Raw genomic sequence first — 21,185 nt, forward strand, 5'->3', positions numbered from 1 at the left:
AAACTTACATTCTTGCTTTTCAAATAAAGATAGCAAGAGAATGAAGAAAAATTGATAATAGGAGTAAGTTGCTTAAAATTGCATGCTCTATCTGAATCATGAAAGATAAAATTTGGGTTTAGTGTCCCTTTAATTTCTAAAATGTGTATGCCCCACATTATCCTGATAAAAGGGACTAAATCTATTTATATAAGTTATTGGTCAGGAATGCAGCTGTATAGAATTTATGTTCACTCCACTGTTTTATTCTTTAGATTGTGTTTTATTTTCTGACCTTGCTATAGTTTTATTCAATACTAAAGAATCTATAAGCTGTGGCTGTTAGAGATTAAATTCTAAATGAATGAAATGATATGGGTAAAAGTACTCTTTGATTGCAGATCAAGAAACAACGGTATATTTGTATAATGGCTGCGTAGACTGATGGTACCACCTTTTTAAAGGGACATGAAACCCAACATTTTTCTTTCATGATTTAGGTAGACCATACTTTTTTAAGTAACTTTCCAAATGTACTTATATTATAAATGTATGCTCGTTTTCTTCATATTCCTTTATTAAATAAGCGACAATGCACTACTGGGAGCTAGCTGAAGAAATCACAAAGCCCAATGAGAAGAGGCACATATGTGCAGCCACCAATCGGCAGCTAGCTTCCAGCTCCTGAGCCTACCTAGCTATGCTTTTCAAGAAAGGATACCAAGAGAACTAAGCAAATTAGACAATAGAAGTCATTTGGAAAGTTGTTTAAAATCCTAATGCTCTCTATCTAAATCATGAAAGACAAATTTTGGGTTATGTCCCTTTTTAAGTCAATTTTATTCATTTTTTCAAAAGAATAGTTTGTAGTACCCAATATTTTCATCATTTTGTCATGTAGGAATAAACTACAGAAACTTTTTTTTTTTCCAGATATGCAAGAAAATAATGTTTCCCAGCAGTTCTTTCCTAAAGTCAATGCTCAGATGAGGAAACTAGGATACTGTTGTTTAAGATCTTTAAAGTATGAGCAGAATTGCTATTCTGTAGGTAATTTTAATCCTGACCCATTTCAATGCTTTAAAGAAAGGAGAGGAATACAAATAATTTCAGATTCACATGAGAATGGGCGGGGGGGCTAAGACAATTCGTCCCCGACAGTATTGCTCTGACTGGTGTCATAGAGAGAGAGAGACTGTGCAGAGAATACACAAAGGACTGTCATATTATTATAATTTTTATACATGTCTAAGTACACTGTATTTGCTCTCTATACGATTTAGCTATGTTTCAGTCAGTATTAAAATTAGTTTTTCTCTCTAAGTAAGGCATAAAGCCTTGATAACCAGTGGCGTAGCGTGGGGGGCCACAGGGGCGGTTGACCCGGGCGCATAATTATGGGGGGCGCAAAGCGCTTGGTTCACAGCCTCCACCAGACATTAGACAGTCCCAGACTCCAGCGGTGCTTTGGCAAGCAAAGGGAACAGGGAGGGAGGATAAACATTCTAACAGGCGCCCTGCTGTTCTGTCTTGAGTCTCAAGTCAAGTGTGTACTTCAATTGTCAGTCAAGCGATGCCTGAGAGTCTGTGACTGTAAGTGTAATCAGACTGTTACCTGCTGACTAGCGTTGGTTTACGTCACTTAGCACGGCGGGTCCACTGTCCAGTCTCCTCCCACTCCCAGAGCGCAGTTCAGGAGGGAGCAAGAAGTGGAGGAAGACTGTCTCTTCTAGCGCTTTGTGCTGCCCCTGACTTTAAGGTAAGTAATGTGGGAGGTAGGGCCGCCATCAGGGGGTGACAGGGGTGACTCCTGTTAGGGGCCCAATGGGCCAGGGGGGCCCCATGAGGCAAGAGCTAAAATTTTTTTTTTTTTTTTAAATTTTGGCAGCCACCAGTGGGTACTACAGCAGAGTGCTAATTGAGCATGGGAAATGTTATTACAAGGAGTAAAGTATTAGCATTTGAGAGGTTTTTTGAGTGTGCACTAAACCACTATGCACAGTGTGAGACAGACTTGGCACTTTGTTTGTACAGTGTGTGCCTGAGTCAGACGGCAGATCACTTTCATTTGCAGAGGAGGTAGGACTTACTTAGCAAATGTTTTTTATTTCTTTGTGCAATTTTGGATTGTAACTTCAGTGTGGTAGTAGTTGTATGGTGGGGCCAGGGGTCCATAAAAACACATTTTTTTAGCATCAGTGTATTAATGATTATTTGACAATGCTGTAGAAATTCTATATTTAAAACCATGCAGAAATGTTTCCTCCTCAATACACAAATGGGGTGTATATATATATATATATATATATATATATATATATATATATATATATATATATATATATATTACATTCCAGTTTACTGCCCCTTTATGCAAGGACTTTCCAGATGCAAGGAGGCATTTTATCTAAGATTTTTACATCTGCATAAAATGCTATACTCTCAGACTAAGGTTGCTCAGTTTGTCCATTGTCTGTTCCTTTTTAGGACATTTTGACCTTTTCTACTGATTATTCACATCTTTCTACAGACTTTGAGACTAACGAGACCTTTCCGGAAGTCACCAATCCACCATTTAACCTTTAAATTACTGTTTAGGCAGTTTAGGGCCCTTCCTTTCAGCCACTGCATGCTGTTGTCATCATTTAGTTGGCATCTTCCTTTACAAAAAGATAATCAGAACTCCATATTTTGTTTTCTAAATCTCCTTTTTTTTACAAAATTGTAGTTTACCTCATTACTTGTCAGGTCAGTGTAAACAAGTGCTGAGTGTCTGTTTGGGTGTCTGTGTCTGAGTGTGTTTCTTTGCGTGTCTGCTAGAGTGTCTATATGTGAATCCTTATGTGTGAGTGTGTGTGTTTCAGTGTATGAGTGTGTATGTGTGTGTATATTACTACCTTTACAACATTTCCAAGTTTAAATAGACACTTAAGAATAAAGTGCATATACGTTTTTAGTAAATTGGTCAAAAATTGCACATGTCAGAGAAGTGTGGGGGGGGGCCCTGATCAATGGTTAAGTCAGGGGCCCCAAAATTTCTAGTGGCGGCCCTGTGGGAGGATAAAGGTATGTCGGTGGCTGAGCGGCCACCGTGTATGTTACGATGTGTATGTTTGTTGCTGCTTAGTTTGTCTCACTGTCTCACAAAAAACCCCACTAAAAAAAGGGAAACAAAGGTCTGACTGGAATCATGGAATGTTCTTTGGTCATGTGATAAGGAACTCATAAACCCCCCCCCACACACACACACAGTGAGCATACTTGCAGCTTGCTCCTGCTTATAATAAAATAAAAAAGCACCAGACTTCTCTCTTCCCATGAGACAGACATAAGATAAATGTTGCAAAGTTAGTGTAGCTGAGCTACACTAACTTTGCAACATTTATCGTATGTCTGTCTCATGGGAAGAGAGAAGTCTGGTGCTTTTTTTTATTTTATTATAAGCAGGAGCAAGCTGCAAGTATACAGAATAAACATGTAGCAAATAAAATAACAAAAGAAACGCACAGAAAGATGATACCTTCTTTTATAGGGAAAACAATTGCAGGCTTAATTCTAAAAAAAGATATAACGGAAAAGATCTGAAAGTACAATGCAGGAAAACGCAGTGTTAGAAGGTGGCAGAGATACTGATAACTGATGCCAACCCTATTGACTGCAATATATCAGCCACTACCATAGCATGTAAAAGTTATAATATAATTATAATGGGTTAGGGGGGCGCAATTCTTACCTTGCCCTGGGTGCTGACAACCCAAGCTACGCCACTGTTGATACCGTAATGAGTATCTTTGCATCACAATTCTTCCCTTTTTTGGTTTTATCCAATCAGGGTTATTCTTGTTGCTTTTAAGGTGCACAGGTACTTTGTCTATTAGCTATTATTACGGCCTGAGGGCTGAAACATGTTATCAGACATTTTGAATTGTTGATACTTTCTTTGTGCACCATGGATGTCTTTTAATTACGTTACCCATTAAAGCCTTTTTTTGTTTACTTTTCTACTGGAATATATATATATATATATATATATATATATATATATATATATATATATATATATGTATATATATATATGTATATATATGTATGTATATGTGTATATATATATATATGTGTGTGTATATATATATATATATATATATATATATATGTATATAAATAAGTGTGTGTGTGTGTGTATATATATATATATGTGTGTGTGTGTATATATATATATATCTATATATATATATCTATCTTTGAGTATATATATATATATATATATATATATATATATATATATATATATACTCAAAGATATGAGGTCTCAGGTGTTAAAAAAAACTGCAATGGGCTTTAGACTTATAAAGATACACGTCTTAAGTGTGTATTTACAGACATATAAACACAAATATATATGTGTGTGTGTATATGTGTGTATATATATATATATATATATATATATATATATATATACATACACATAAGTGCATTGGAGCTCTTTGCAGTTAAGTTAATGAAAACATAAAACATTTATGCAATATTCCTATTTAATAAAGTAATTAACTGTAAATATCTCACATTCCAATGTTCTGCACAAAGGGGAATATGTTTTTTTAAATATATATATATATATATATATATATATATATATATATATATATACTTAAACATATTCCCCTTTGTGCAGAACATTGGAATGTGAGATTTACAGTAAATACAGTTAATTACTTTATTAAATAGGAATATTGCATAAATGTTTTATGTTTTCATTAACTTAACTGCAAAGAGCTCCAATGCACTTATGTGATATATATTTGTGTTTATATGTCTGTAAATACACACACACACACATTTGTACACACTTAAGACGTGTATCTTTATAAGTCTAAAGCCCATTGCAGTTTTTTTTTAACACCTGAGACCTCATATCTTTGAGCCTATATATATATATATATATATATATATATATATATATATATATATATATATATATATATATAATCTATCTATCTATTTCAGATAAATATATATGTATATATATTTTATTAGTGTTATGAGTGTAACTGTGCTTTTATAATTTGATGTGTTTTGTGACTTCAGCAACGCATATCAAGGGAATTATGCACATTTTATAATAGAAGTAAATTGGAAAATCATTTAAAATTGCCTGTAATGTTGTATCTAAATCCTAAAAGAACAAAAATTACTTTCATATCCCTTTAGTAGGTCCCATAGGATATAACTTGTAGTGTACTGCAAACATTTAACAATAAATGCTCTCAACAATTAGAACATTATATATTTTTTTATCATGGCATAATTAATTTACTAGATGTTTAAAAATCCATACTTTATTATTCAGTTTGTAAACAAATAAGGTAGTTATCTTCTTTCTTTGGCATTTACCAGGTATTTGATATCAAAAGTGCAATTTAAAATATCTAAATAGCTGATTTCTATGTATTAATAGGATTTTTTTTAAGTTCTCAGTATACTGTAATTAAGCCTTCTTTTTTACTAGTTGTGTTACAGTGTGATGAGCTTGTTTTTTATGTCATATTTGAAAATGTGAGGATTTTGATGTTTACATTTATACAGTGTGGATTACATTTTCTAAAGGAGGCTTGTCTGTTTATTCAAGTAGTGGTCCTATTTTTAGATAGCTAGACCATTACGACACTGACAAATGAGGCAATTAGACAACTTGGGATATGGAGGCCTTCACTGAAATAAGCATGGACATAACTGCTAAGGGTTTTTGGGTGATCCTGTTGCTGCTATCATTAACAGATATTCTTTGTGTCCACATATATAAATATACCAACATATTTATTGCAGATATGTGCAGAACATCTGACCATTTAATAGTTTTAATATCTCAAGGGTATTGGGAAATCAAGCAAAATCTCGAGTCCTATGATATATGGAAACCTTATTATTCTATAGTATTCTACCCTATTTATTTTAGTTCTGCTTACATACAAACCCATTACAAAAAGAGTGGTGTCTTGCAGGGGAATAATACATTGTAATACTTCAAATGTAAAGTGTTTTTCCACTATAGATAGGTTGTTTTGCCCTCTTTGGTGCTCTTCAGTATGATGTAGATGCTATGGTATTGGACTCAAGCATTGATTTTCATTGATTTTAGGTATACGGCTATATGCAAGTTTTGCTGATGATAACATTAATTTTCATAACCAAACTTACAATGGGGCATATTTATCAAGCTCTGCATGGAGCTTGATGAAGGCTCGCCGGAAACAGAAGTTATGAAGCAGCGGTCTAAAGACCACTGTTCCATAACCTGTCTGCCTGCTCTGAGGCGCAGCAGAAATTGACAGAGATCAACTCGATCGATTATGATCGGGTTGACACCTCCTGCTAGCAGCCGCAAATCTGCAGGGGGTGGTATTGCACCAGCAGTTCACGAGAACTGCTGGTGCAATGATAAATGCTGAGAGCGTATGGTGTCGGCATTTATCAATGTGCAGCGGACATGATCCGCAATATTGGATCATTTACACTCGCACATTAATAAATAGTCCCCTCTGTGTGAAATGAATGCTATAGCAGAACAACAGCACCAACCATAGACTGCCTGTTTGGCCCATTTGGGGCTCATCATCCCTCCATTGTATTATTCTTAGCAAAAAACAAATATACTTATCGGTGCAAAATTTAAACACTTATCATTCAAAATCCATTTCAATATAATGGGCAACCCTATAGCAAAGGGTGGAATGCTCAAGGACATCAGCATAAACCCTAATGACTTGAGTGAGAGAGTCCTAAAGTAGTGAAACAGGCTGCCTATTGTTGATGCTGTTATTTAAGACTCATGTATTTCACAGGTTGCTACACTACTGGTTTAAACAACTGACAGAAGCATAAGGGGTGCCATATTAAACATGCATTTTGAATTAGTAATTCACTCTGTGGGATAATTTTGTATATTGTATCCCTTGTATATTCCTTGCTGAACTAAATTCAATGTAGGGTTTATCTCACTCTATTAACAATTAGATTTATTTGGTACAATGGGAGTCCCTGCTCTAAAGGATTTCTAAGGGTGTAGATACAGACCCTGTTCCAAGGATCTTACAATCTAGTGTATTACCTCTGGGTACAGTTTATAGAAACAAAATAAATCCCTGATGTAAGACTGCACTCAGCATTTGACATAACACTAGTCCCTCTGAAACCTTAAATCTTTCTACCACTGCCATAGAGTATTCCAGTCTTCATTATATTGCTTGCCACATATGAATCAGTCTATGCACATCTTGTAAGGATTTTTCATCCAATGCAAGAAGATAGGTGCATGACACACTGTACCTTTTTTATAATGCAGTACTTTGTTCAGTTTCTAATCTGAGGTATAAAATACAGGACCATCCCATGACGTATTAAATCTTGTGCTTCACTAGGACTTTGCGCTTCAAAAATCCAACAGTAGTACTTGTCCCACGGTGACTGTAGATATTCAAGTTTAGTGTCAGACATGGTAATCCTTGTTCCAGGGTGCTGCAGTTCTTAGAATTGTAAACCAGCAGCAAGGTGCTTATAACCTGGTAGTATTATTAGTGTCCCTACTCCCAAGACATTGCATTGAGGATATAAGTGCAAACATATTAATCATATCATTGTATTCTCTTCACCAAGATCCTTAAAAAAATACATTATACAGATGTGTGCAGTGAGAGTGGATTTAAGCCATTTAATTTGAATTATCAGTTTATTAAAGCTATAGCAGTGTAAGTGTGATTATTCTTTATTGATGGTGTTATGATTCAAGTCCTAGTGTCACAGAGATTATTAGTATTTCTTATATCAATAAGCCTTGGAATGTACAGTCAGCTTTAAACATACAGAACCATATTAAAGCTAAAGATTTTTATGAAATGGCAAAGTACAGAAAAAGTACAACAGAAATGATCTGACCTCACTGCACATGGCTGTAGGCTCTTGGAGCAGGATCTGTATTAACAATGCAAAGTGGCAATGAGATGTCTATACTGCTGGCTAGATATGCATTAGTCTGATCTGAATTATTTTCAGATCATCAGTTCTTTTCTTCATCCGGGTCAAGCAGAACAAACAGCTGCATCAGATGCTGCACCTTACAGTATAGTGTTTAATGAGGGTCCCAGCACCAGTCAGTTTGCAGCATATAAATTACAAACCCATGCTGTGTGGTTTATATTCTAAACCTTTACTAGAAGTCCTTGCATTTGCATACTAATGATGCAGTAATTATTACCATCCTTAAAGCTGGTTTAAAGCCTTTACAGCCAGCTGCAAGTCTTATAAAGATATGTAGAGGTAGCACAGAAAGGCGTTGGTGTGTCCTACAGTTATGGCTATAATATGTATAATGTTATAATATGTTTAAAATAATTATTTAATTTTTTTTTTTTTAATTGTGTTTTGAAATAAGTATGAAGATAATATTGATCATTATTATGTATAGTTTGTATGCTATATTTTGTCTGAGTACTGGTGCCCAAAGGAACCTACACAGTTTAAGCTATTACTTCTGTAATTTGCCTGTATTATTTTACAATGTATATACATGTGACTTAGTATTATTCAGTAACTGAGTTGGGGTGATCATGGTAACACTACCTGCAGCTCCCACCGGATGCTATTTGCTTTGTTTTGAAGGTAGTAAGTGTTCTTCATACCAGCCCATATACAGAGCTGTGGTTGTAAAGCACTAGCTGTACTGTAATGTGCTGGCTGTGAAATAAAGATATTAGATAACAACTAATATTTACATGAAGTGATTACTGAAGCTCAGCAGGATCATTCTGGCAACTCTAGTAAAGTGAGCAGCAGTTATGTGGGTGGTGGCTTTGTGTTAGTTGGTTTTATGAAATCACAAAAGCCACTCCCCTAAGGCTATCACCATGACAACCAGGCATCACATTATACCATGACTGTCAGTTTAGCCTTTAGTTATGTTATTAGTGTAGCTTTAACATAAGATGTTTATGCATAATAAAACAACTTTCTAACTCTGAAAATTGTACATTGAATTGGAGCTGCTTCATACTTACTTTTCAAAGCTAACTCTGCATCAAATCTTTTCTTAATTGGCTTTAATAGATGCAAACTGCAACACAAATCACTATACTAACTTAATGACAGTGATTAGCCCTGTTGTCTGCTTTGAACTTTTTTGGCTCCTCCAATGTTGGGTGCGGTTTGTCTATTGAAAACCAATTGCAGTAAACAGGATTTTATTTAGTTAAAGAAATGTTTACAATTGGCCGATATGTTATTCTATAGGACGGTAATGGAAATGTATTGTAATTACAAGCTGTTTACTGGTTCTTTAAGTTCTAAGGAAACTACCATTCTAAATCCAGAGTTTTCAGTGCTTATATGTTGGAAACAGATTATTAAAGGGACAGTCTAGTCCAAAATAAACTTTCAGGATTCAGATAGAGAATGTAATAAAAAAAAAATAAAAAAAATATATATATATATATATATATATATATATATATTTATATAAAAAAATTGAAGAAGAAGAATTGCATAGTAACAGACATTGTGGTATCATTTTGTACAAGAGTATACAATAATATAAACGGTATGTAACCATTACAAACGTTAAATGTACATAAATCAGTACTGTAGTTGAGGGAGTGCATAGGTTTGAGTCTAATCATATCTACATGGACCAAGTATCAAAACTAAAAGGTGTTAAGATATGATAGAACTCTTCTGCTAGTTTCTCTTTATCATAACTAAGATGAAAAATAAACATGTGAACAACTAAGAATGATTAGTGTTTTTGTGAATTTCTCAAACTCAGTTCTGTTATGGGTAAAGGCCTTCTAGCATTAGCAGAGGTCTCTCAGTAGGAGTATATAAAAAATATATAAGAATCAAAAGAAACCCCAATAACAGCACTCTTTGTCTAATTTAAACCTTAGTTAATACACATTTAGTCAAATGTACTACGTGTAGTTAAGCTATACAAATATGTGTAATACATATAACCATGATTACCAGAAAAATAAACAAAATTATAAACTAAGTATGAAAGAGAGGAGAACTCAAGGGGACAAAAAACAAAGCATAAACAGTAAACAAACATGCCAAGAGATACAAATATACAGTACTCATCGAATAGTGTCCACATGCATAGTAGCTCAGTTCCGTGAACTAAGAAATATAAATTGTATCATCAAACAGTAGGTGGCCACAGTCCTGTTAAATAAACTGTAGTTTCTTGATAGAAGAAATCTTCATCCCACGCTGTTAGCACATAACTAGGATGAAAACAAAACATGTGAACAACTAAGAATGATTAGTGTTTCTGTGAATGTCTCAAACTCCGTTCTGTTATGGGTAAAGGCCTTCTAGAATTAGCAGAGGTCGTTCAGTAGGAGGATATAAAGAAGGGGGGAAGGACAGAGAAGGGGAAAAGGGGGGCTGTGTGGTGGGATCTGGGGATTGTTCATATATTAAAATTGGTACTGTGGGTAAAGGGGGTCTGGCCTAAGGGAGAGATAACATTCTTGACTCTCCAATGGATTCCCAGGGTTTCCAGATTAGGCAATAAAGGTCTTGTTGTAATTTAGTGGAGTAAACATAACTCTCCATCAATTTCAGGTATGAGTTTAGGTTTATCAGATTCAGCCAGCTAGGGGGATTGGGCTTTTACTAACTTCTGGCTATTAGTAGTTTAGCTGCCATTAGAATTGTGATCAGTAGACATTGCTGGGGTAGAATCTGCTTGTGAAGGTTGAGATGTAGGAGTGCCATTTTATGGGGCAGACTCTTGATCAGAATGAGGAGTTGGCATAGGGAGAGTATCTTAGACCAGAAGGGTTTAATGACCGGGCATGACCACCAGATATGTTGTGAGTCTCCATTCTGTGGGCATCCCCACCAGCATAAAGAATAGCAGGAAGGAAACGTCTTGTTTAATTTAGAAGGCACATAGTGTCATAGTGAGAAGCTTGAAGTGAAGCTCAAAGAGGGACGTACAATTAATTGTTTGTTTCGTATGAGCTATTACAAGACTCCAGACTTTTTCCGGAGAAATTAGACCCCAGTCTCTCTCCTAGGCTTGTATGTGTTTGGAGAGAATGTAATTTTAAACAATTTTCCAATTTACTTTTATCACCAATTTTTGCTTTGTTCTCTTGGTATTCTTAGTTGAAAGCTAAACCTAGGAGATTCATATGCTAATTCATAAGCCCTTGAAGGCCGCCTCTTCTCTCAGGGCATTTTGACAGTTTTTCACTACTAAAGGGTGTTAGTTCATGTGTGTCATATAGATAACACTGTGCTCACGAACATGGAGTTTCAGGGACCCAGCTCTGATTGGCTAAAATGGATGTATGTCAAAAGAACTGAAATAAGGGGGCAGTTTGCAGAGGCTTAGATACAAGGTAATCAGAGAAGTAAAAAGTTTATTTATATAACTGTGTTGGTTATTCAAAACTGGGGAATGGGTATTAAAGGGGGATTATCTATCTTTTTAAACAATACAAATTCTGGTGTAGACTGTCCCTTTTTAAAATCACATGAACGGCTTTGGTCTGATAATATCTTCAGAGCTATGGCTGAGCCTCAGGATCATGTCATGTGCTTACCTCTGCGGTTACCATTCATACTAATTAGCATGTGTAATTGTGCAGTGAGTTAAGAAACTACAGGTGCTAGGTCTGTCATTATTAAAAGTAGATTCCCTACATTTAGAAGCTTTTATTTCTGTATCAATTGTATATATATAGTTGATCTGAACCATACAAATAAGGTTGCCAGGTGTCCCGTAATTTAGCAGGCTGTCCAGTAAAGTCTGTGCAAAAATACTGGACACTTAAATGTCCAGTATTTTTAAAGACCCCTGCCAGCTAAATGTAAATGTCCTTTATGCATTAGAAATATGTCTCAAAAAGAAGTTACACTGTGCATTTTCTATTATGTGTTACCATCAGCCATGGGGGTGTTCAATCATTGCTGGGTGTGTACCTCCCAAGGGGGTGACATCACTACTATGTACATGTGCTACAGGCAACCAAGGGGATAAAATGACTGCTTAGTTGTGGAAAAAAATGTGTTGGGATTAAGGGTGGGGCCTAATTTTGAGCTTTTGTGGGGACATTGTGTGAACCTAGCTACGTCGCGTGTCCAGTCACCTAAAGGTCATCCGGCATTTTTATGGAGCACAGCTTGCAATCCTATTACCACTGATGAAAAACAAAGAAGATAACTGTGCTGTAAAGGGTCACTAGAAGACAAAACAGTGAAATAAGGAGATTCCCTAAACTTCTTAATCAATAGAAATAGATACTCTCTAAAGAAGAGAGAAAATACTGTATGCGCTACACAAAGTAGCTAAATAATAAAGGCCGGTAACGCGTTGCTCTTTTTGTATTTGTTTTTCTCCCCTACCAGTATCCGTAATTCTAGTAACTCAAGCGCAGAAAATGAATTAAGATGTAAAGTGAGCAGAGAGAGAAGGGCGCCTCCTAGTGTAGCCAATTTTTTATTAAGGAAATAATGCAAATGCAAGCATACTCACAATATGGGAAGGCAAAGATAGTGCCTAGGTGAACGGTCTGGGAACTTCACAGTGTCCCAGCTAACTGTGCACTAAGCTGAGGGCTGCTCCTCCCAAACGCAGAAGATATATCTGTGATCTGAAAATTAGGAGAGAAAACAAGAGGGCGACCCCTAGTGCAGATCAATATTGAACAAGTGGTGAATATCTGCTTGTGCTTACGAATGGATACTCACAGTGGGTATTGCACCCTGTAGTGCAAATGTAGCGTACTAGGAATATTATGGTGTCCTAGTGCACATATCCACCCAAGTGGCACTGTCGTAGTAGGAGGTGAACTTCGAGTGTATAAGGATGGACGTCAGGATGATGAAAAAAGAGAGAACTCCAGTATCGATATAAAAATATTTAATTAAAAAGATAAAAGAAAAAATACACAGATCTACAATGACATCTGTTGTAAAATGCTACGCGTTTCTAAGCGCTCACCGCGCTTTTTCCTCAGGCAAATGATACTGAATATACTGGAGTCTCTTACATATATACCCCTGTATAGGCTTAATGGGATCAGCTGTTACTCATTAAAACAGGTGCTGCATAGATTAACTCCCTTGATATTCTAACCGGATGTTACAGAAAATACAAGGGATACAATACAATGTGCATAAACGAAAATATCTAATACAATATAATATACTAATCATTCTCGACATATATAAACTTGAATAAAAAATATATAAATATCCTGAAATTTGGGCTCTCTGAGTTGTCTTAAATGTGTAAAAACATTATTATAAATGATTATGAATATTTGTCATATTATATGTACATGTATATATAAAATATATTACTGCAACATGCGCTATTTAAATATCTATTTTTGTTCCTTGATGGTATTTGTGGAAATGAGCCGAGGTGTAAATAATAAACTGTCATAAAGTATGATCTTATATTTCTTAACATAAAAGGGGTGTGTATCACTGAACGAATGAGGATGTTGTGATAAATATCCAATCTGATTGCTTCGTCAGATCGGGGTGTGTATCGCTAAACTAATGAGAGTGCTGTATTCAAAATTACCCCGATCGTGTAATGTGTTGCTCCATATGATTGGGGCTCAGGGTGTGTATCCAATGACGTAAAGGTTACGTTAGGATGCGTACGATGACTCCCATAGATACAGAATCTGTTACCTATGTTACTATGTGTGTGCATAACGTGTTTGTGCAGCTAATGTGAAAGGGAATGAGATTCAACCGAAGTTAATTGCTGATACCTCAATGTGCGAAAATAATGTACTTAGTGAGCCCTAACTATTGCGTCTACTAACTACAAACATGACTTGATGTGTATATAAAATGAGTGTATAAGTACAGCATACCATATATTGAAATGTGTGTATGCGTCTGTGTTCTAGTGATGAAAGATACAAATGTATTGCATCGTTATATCTAAACTTGTATATTGTGAAAAAATAAATAATAATAAATCTACCTAAGCCCTATGTGTGCATAAATATGTGTAATATGTGAATTAAATATGTGAAATACTGCTAGATATAAGATCTAGAAACTCAATTTTAAAATAGAAATACAATGTTGAAGAATACATTCACAACTATAAGAGTTGTTCGGGTGATGGATTTGATATAAAAGTGTCATATTATAAAGTGATGAACGTGATTTAATGATATATGAAGTGCAATATGTATATCATGTAGAAATGTAATTCAAAAATATGTGTGATGTGCAACAATATTAAATGTATAGGGGATGTGTTAAAAAGCAGCAGAATCTATTACTTCATTAAGGCCCTCTGGATATAGAGTTTTAAATTGATAGATCCAAAAGGTTTCCCTCTGGCGTAATTTAGTCATTCTATTTTGGGAACTTATGGCAGGAATAATTTCCAATGGGGTAATGTTCATGACACAGTTATTTTTGCCATGTGTGGAAAAATGGTGCCTAGAGGTACTATATTTATCAGATCCCTTCAGGATACATCTCAAATGTTCTGACCATCTTTGTCTAATTTTCCTACAGGTGCAACCTATATATTGTAGGCCACACAAGCACGTTATACAGTAAACTACATAGTTGGAGTTGCATGTTATTCTTTGAGTAATGGCAAAGGATTCTCCAGTGCTGTTAGATATAATGTTTTTAAGGCCATTGGTGATGTACTTGCACATATTGCATCTATTTTTGTTGCATCTATAAGTTCCTATGTTTAACATCATAGAGCTGTGAGAACTATTATTAGGAGTTTTGAGCTTACGTTTGCACATAACAACCTTACTAGGTGCCAGTTTTTCTTTGATAGTAGGGGCTCTTTTAAATGTACATCTAGGTTTATCTTGTAATATTGTTTTAAAAATGGGGTCCCGTTTGAGTAATGGCCAGTGTTTAAACAGAATCTTTTTTATCTCTTTATAGTTATTATTATATCTAGTGATGAATGAAGATTCAAAATGTGAATCCTCATTTATGGGTTTATTTGGAATTTTTGGTTTTAACAATTCTCCTCTATTCAGAGAGCGTGCTTTTTGAAAGCCTAATTCTATTAATTCTTCTGGATAGTGTTTCTCCTTAAATTTATTTTTGAGAAGTATGCTTTGTGTATCGTAAGTAGTTATATCTGTACAATTACGCCGAATCCTCCTAAACTGGCTATATGGAATATTTGTCTTCCAACTAGTGTGGTGGTTGCTAAAGTAATCCAAAAAATTATTACTGTCTACCTGTTTGAAAAAGGTACATGACTGAATGCCATTATCCTCTCCCCACATTAGGGTCACATCCAGAAAATCGATTCTATCTGTTTGGATGTTCCAAGTAAATTGGATTCCCATAGTGTTATCATTGAGATAATTTTGAAAGGAGGCGAGTGTTGCGGATGATCCCCTCCAAACAAATAATAGGTCGTCTATATAACGGCCATAGAAGACCAGATTTTGCTCCCATTTTGCATTATAGATGTACTTGGATTCAAAAGTGCCCATAAATAAATTTGCAAAACTGGGAGCAAATCTGGTCCCCATGGCCGTTCCCTTGGTCTGAAGAAAGAAATTATCCAGAAACTTAAAATAATTATGAGTTAATATGAAATGTATGAGTTTGAGCAAATAATTCTTCTGAATGTCAGACATATACGGATCTTCACTAAGATAACTGTCTACAGAGTCTAAGCCTATGTCGTGTTTGATATTGGAATAAAGGGAGCTTACATCACAAGATACCCAAACTAGATGTTGTTCTTTTTTAATTTCAGATAATTTTTGCAGTAAATCGGTAGTGTCTTTTATGTAGGATCTAAGTTGAATGACGTATCTTTGGAGGTAATAATCGATGTATAATGAGAGGTTATCAGTGAGACTATTCATACCCGCAATGATTGGTCGACCGGGAGGATTATGGATTTGTTTATGAATCTTTGGTAAGTGGTAGTAATATGGAATGTTAGGATTAGTGGGTATGAGAAATTTTCTCTCTTTTTTTGTTAGAATACCATGTTCATGGCCATAAGTGATTAGTTTTTTAAGTTCTTTGGTATATGCATCTGTAGGGTCTATTGAGAGTTGTTTATAATAGTCTTTATCTAACAGAATCTTCCTAGCCTCACATATATAATCTTCGTAGTTTTGTATTACCAGACCCCCGCCTTTGTCAGCTTGGCGGATTATGATCGTATTGTCATTTGAAAGGTTACGTAAAGCCCTTTGTTCATTGGGCCATATATTGTTATATTTTTTATTGTTATATAGGGGAAGTTTCTCAAAATCTTCTAATACCAGATTTTGGAATATATCTAAATAAGCTAGATTCTCTCCATGGGGATAAAAAGTAGAGGGTAGGGAAAGGTTTGTATGAATCACTCATTTGAACAATTTTTCTGAGAGGTCTTCTGGGTCTATATAGAAGACTGGCATGTTTCTTTCTGCTGTCATATTGTCTGTAAGGACTGGCAAGCCTACAGTTTTTTGGGTCTTGAGATGTTTATTAGCAAAATAACGCTGTAAGGCTAGTTTTCTAGTGTATTTATTTAAGTCTACAAATAATTCAAACATTTGGTGTGAGTTTGAAGGGCAAAAACTGAGGCCTTTTCCTAGAATTCTGATTTCATCGTTGGACAGTGGTCTATCCGATAGGTTAAATATGCCTTTACTTAGTTGTTGTAACTTCTTTTCCTTGGTGGCAACTCCCCTTCCCCTATGTCCCCGTTTGTGTGTGTTCTTTTGTTTCTTCCCGGTTGTTGGTAAGGGGTATTTTGGCCTTCTCGTCTCCAAAGAGGAGCTAGTGGTATGCGTTCTTCTAAAAAAGCAGCCGAATTGTGTGGGTTGGGTGAATCTTGAAAAGATGTAGTCTCTCTATTCTGATTAGATTGGTCAATCTGAATACCAGAAGGACCCGGTAATTCATCTCTATTTGGTTTCTGGAAGTGTTGATTATTCTGATTATGGTAATGTGAATTAGAAGATGGTTTGGGAGTGTGTCTTTGTGATGAGTCTTTATGATTAAAATGAGAAGTATGTGGATCTTTATAGTTAGTATTTCTGTGTGGCCTATATTTATCTTGAGGGTTAAATTGATGTCTGTATTCTTGTTCTATGAAAGGGGAGAATCTATTCTGAGTGGGAATGTGGAATCTTTCAAAATCTCTATTTTCTCCATATGTGTTGGATGACTGGTGAGTAGAGTGAGATCTGTTGTCTCCATATGTATTGGATGACAAGTGCGTAGAGTGGGGTCTATGACCTGATTGTTGCGATTTGTGTCTATTAAATTGATTTGTGTGATGATTTTTATTTCTATTGTTATAGGTGACTTTAGTCCAAGTAGAGTCTTTAGACTCATTACTATCAGTTCTGTTGTATGTATAAACTATACCTTTAAGATAATCACTCTCATCTCTCTCCTTTTTCTTATTTTTTCTCAAAATAATTTCATCTTGGTAATCATCTGTAGATTTAATAGTTCTCTCATTGAGAGATTGGTATTCGGAATGATCTTTGTATTGTTCTAATAACTTTTGTGTGTTTTCTATTTTTTCTGCTATATCATTAACTAATTTTTCCCTATGACTGATTAGAATATCTATAAGGTTAAATGAACAGCTATCTAAAGCTGCTAACCATTTAGCCAAAAGTGTTTCATCTTCCTTGAATGAACAGTTTTTTAGGATTCTAAGCCCCAGTGGGATCTGTTTTTTGTCTCTATATTGTTTTAGTGAATCTATGTCCCACCAATGTCTATGTTCTATTTTGAGATATTCTTCTAGTTGTGAAAAAAGTTGTTTAATAGAGAGTACAGCAGTGGGATCTGAACTAGAAGGATTGAAATTGGGCTGGTGTACAGACCTCTTATTTGCCCTTTCTGTAATAGACAACATTGTTCACTATATGCCAACAATATAGATGTATGTAGTAAACTGAACCTGATTTGTGTAGTAAACTGAACCTGATTAGTACTAAAATCACTAACCCACTTCTCTAAAGATAATAATAATAGTGACCCACTTTTCTGATAATACAATAGTTGAGACAAGAATCAAATATAAGCAATAAATATAAATAAATAAATAAAAATACTCAAACCCAGTTCTAAATAATAAAGTCCAGATGGTAATTGTTCCAAAATTAGGAAAAACAGTTCAAGGTGTAACAAGCCTAGTTGCCGGTTCTAGGAGACTTGATTGGAGGCAGCTCCTTCCAGATAATGATTTCAATAGAAGTGAATCACTGTAGAAAAACAGAGCAGAGAGAGAAGGGCGCCTCCTAGTGTAGCCAATTTTTTATAAAGGAAATAATGCAAATGCAAGCATACTCACAATATGGGAAGGCAAAGATAGTGCCTAGGTGAACGGTCTGGGAACTTCACAGTGTCCCAGCTAACTGTGCACTAAGCTGAGGGCTGCTCCTCCCAAACGCAGAAGATATATCTGTGATCTGAAAATTAGGAGAGAAAACAAGAGGGCGACCCCTAGTGCAGATCAATATTGAACAAGTGGTGAATATCTGCTTGTGCTTACGAATGGATACTCACAGTGGGTATTGCACCCTGTAGTGCAAATGTAGCGTACTAGGAATATTATGGTGTCCTAGTGCACATATCCACCCAAGTGGCACTGTCGTAGTAGGAGGTGAACTTCGGGTGTATAAGGATGGACGTCAGGATGATGAAAAAAGAGAGAACTCCAGTATCGATGTAAAAATATTTAATTAAAAAGATAAAAGAAAAAATACACAGATCTACAATGACATCTGTTGTAAAATGCTACGCGTTTCTAAGCGCTCACCGCGCTTTTTCCTCAGGCAAATGATACTGAATATACTGGAGTCTCTTACATATATACCCCTGTATAGGCTTAATGGGATCAGCTGTAACTCATTAAAACAGGTGCTGCATAGATTAACTCCCTTGATATTCTAACCGGATGTTACAGAAAATACAAGGGATACAATACAATGTGCATAAACGAAAATATCTAATACAATATAATATACTAATCATTCTCGACATATATAAACTTGAATAAAAAATATATAAATATCCTGAAATTTGGGCTCTCTGAGTTGTCTTAAATGTGTAAAAACATTATTATAAATGATTATGAATATTTGTCATATTATATGTACATGTATATATAAAATATATTACTGCAACATGCGCTATTTAAATATCTATTTTTGTATTGTATTGTATCCCTTGTATTTTCTGTAACATCCGGTTAGAATATCAAGGGAGTTAATCTATGCAGCACCTGTTTTAATGAGTTACAGCTGATCCCATTAAGCCTATACAGGGGTATATATGTAAGAGACTCCAGTATATTCAGTATCATTTGCCTGAGGAAAAAGCGCGGTGAGCGCTTAGAAACGCGTAGCATTTTACAACAGATGTCATTGTAGATCTGTGTATTTTTTCTTTTATCTTTTTAATTAAATATTTTTACATCGATACTGGAGTTCTCTCTTTTTTCATCATCCTGACGTCCATCCTTATACACTCGAAGTTCACCTCCTACTACGACAGTGCCACTTGGGTGGATATGTGCACTAGGACACCATAATATTCCTAGTACGCTACATTTGCACTACAGGGTGCAATACCCACTGTGAGTATCCATTCGTAAGCACAAGCAGATATTCACCACTTGTTCAATATTGATCTGCACTAGGGGTCGCCCTCTTGTTTTCTCTCCTAAGATGTAAAGTGAGCCTAAGACTTATATCCGGATGGTTTGATAAAGTCAGTGCCAAGGGATTTTGTGGAATCTCAGCCAGAAGATAACTGCGCTGTAAAAGGTCACTAGAAGACAAAACAGTGAAATAAGGAGATTCCCTAAACTCCTCAATCAATAGAAATAGATACTCTCTAAAGAAGAGAGAAAATACTGTATGCGCTACACAAAGTAGCTAAATAATAAAGGCCGGTACGGCTGAAACGCGTTGCTCTTTTTGTATTTGTTTTTCTCCCCTACCAGTATCCGTAATTCCAGTAACTCAAGCGCAGAAAATGAATTAAGATGCAAAGTTAGCCTAAGACTTATATCCGTACGGTTTGATAAAGTCAGTGCCAAGGGATTTTGGGGAATCTCAGCCAGAACCTCACTGGTGTAAGTAAGATGTAACACCTTGTTTTGGCTTTTGTCATTGGAATTTCTCCTGTATCACTGGAATACTGGTATTGGGACTTTATATTGCTTGAATCTTTTCCACCATTTTGAACTATAAGTGGATTTCTTAACGTAATTAGATACTACACTCTGGAGTACTAAATGTTTGATCACCACGTGTGACAACTAATATTTTCTACATTGTTTTTATTATTCTGTAAGTTTGGTCACCTAAGTCTGATTGTGTGTGTGTGATTGCTACATTGTTTTTTATCTTTTTTATTAAATGTACATTTTTAATTTATATTAACTATCTATCTACCAGTCACTGATTTAGCTACATTGTGTAGCGCATACAGTATTTTCTCTCTTCTTTAGAAAGTATCTATTTCTGTTAAGCCTATTACCACCTCAATGGAAACTAGGCCTTAATTGGGAAAAGAAGATTAAGATTTGTGCTAAGAAAGTTAACAGATTGTAGTTATGGAAAATGTCTTTCTAAAAAAGGGTGCAAATAATTAAGACCTTTTCTCTTCAGATTATCTATTTTGTTTTGTTTTTCCTCATCCTGAGGATATGGCTGCATCACTCTTAAGTCACTTTTTTCTTCTTTGGGGAAGCTGCCTCAATATTTTTAAAAAAAATATAACTAGGAGAAAAGGAGGTTTAAATATGGTAAACGCGACTGTTAAGTGCTGATATGTTGGAAAATTGTTTCAAATCAATCTTTAGATGGTACCTTACACCCACTATTGCATCTCGCGCTACTAAAAATGGATCAAAATTATGTTAGAGGTTGTGGAGCTGAAGGTTCTTATAGGCATGTGGTGGGACTTTTCCTCATTCAAGAAGGATTTGGGATAAACTATCTGCCTTTTTGGGCACCCTCCTGAATAGCCCTGTGCCCCTAACCATATGTCAAGCCTTATTACACGAACACTGGAAGGAATTTAACAAACATATTAATCTGGGTTTTTTTTAGGTCCTGTGTACAACTACACGAATATGTATAGCCCACCATTGCAAGGAGGGGGCTCCCATTTGGGAAGAAATACTCATCGAAATTAGGTATTTTTAT

The sequence above is a fragment of the Bombina bombina genome, chromosome 10 (assembly GCF_027579735.1).
Source record: "Bombina bombina isolate aBomBom1 chromosome 10, aBomBom1.pri, whole genome shotgun sequence".
Taxonomy (NCBI): Eukaryota; Metazoa; Chordata; class Amphibia; order Anura; family Bombinatoridae; genus Bombina; species Bombina bombina.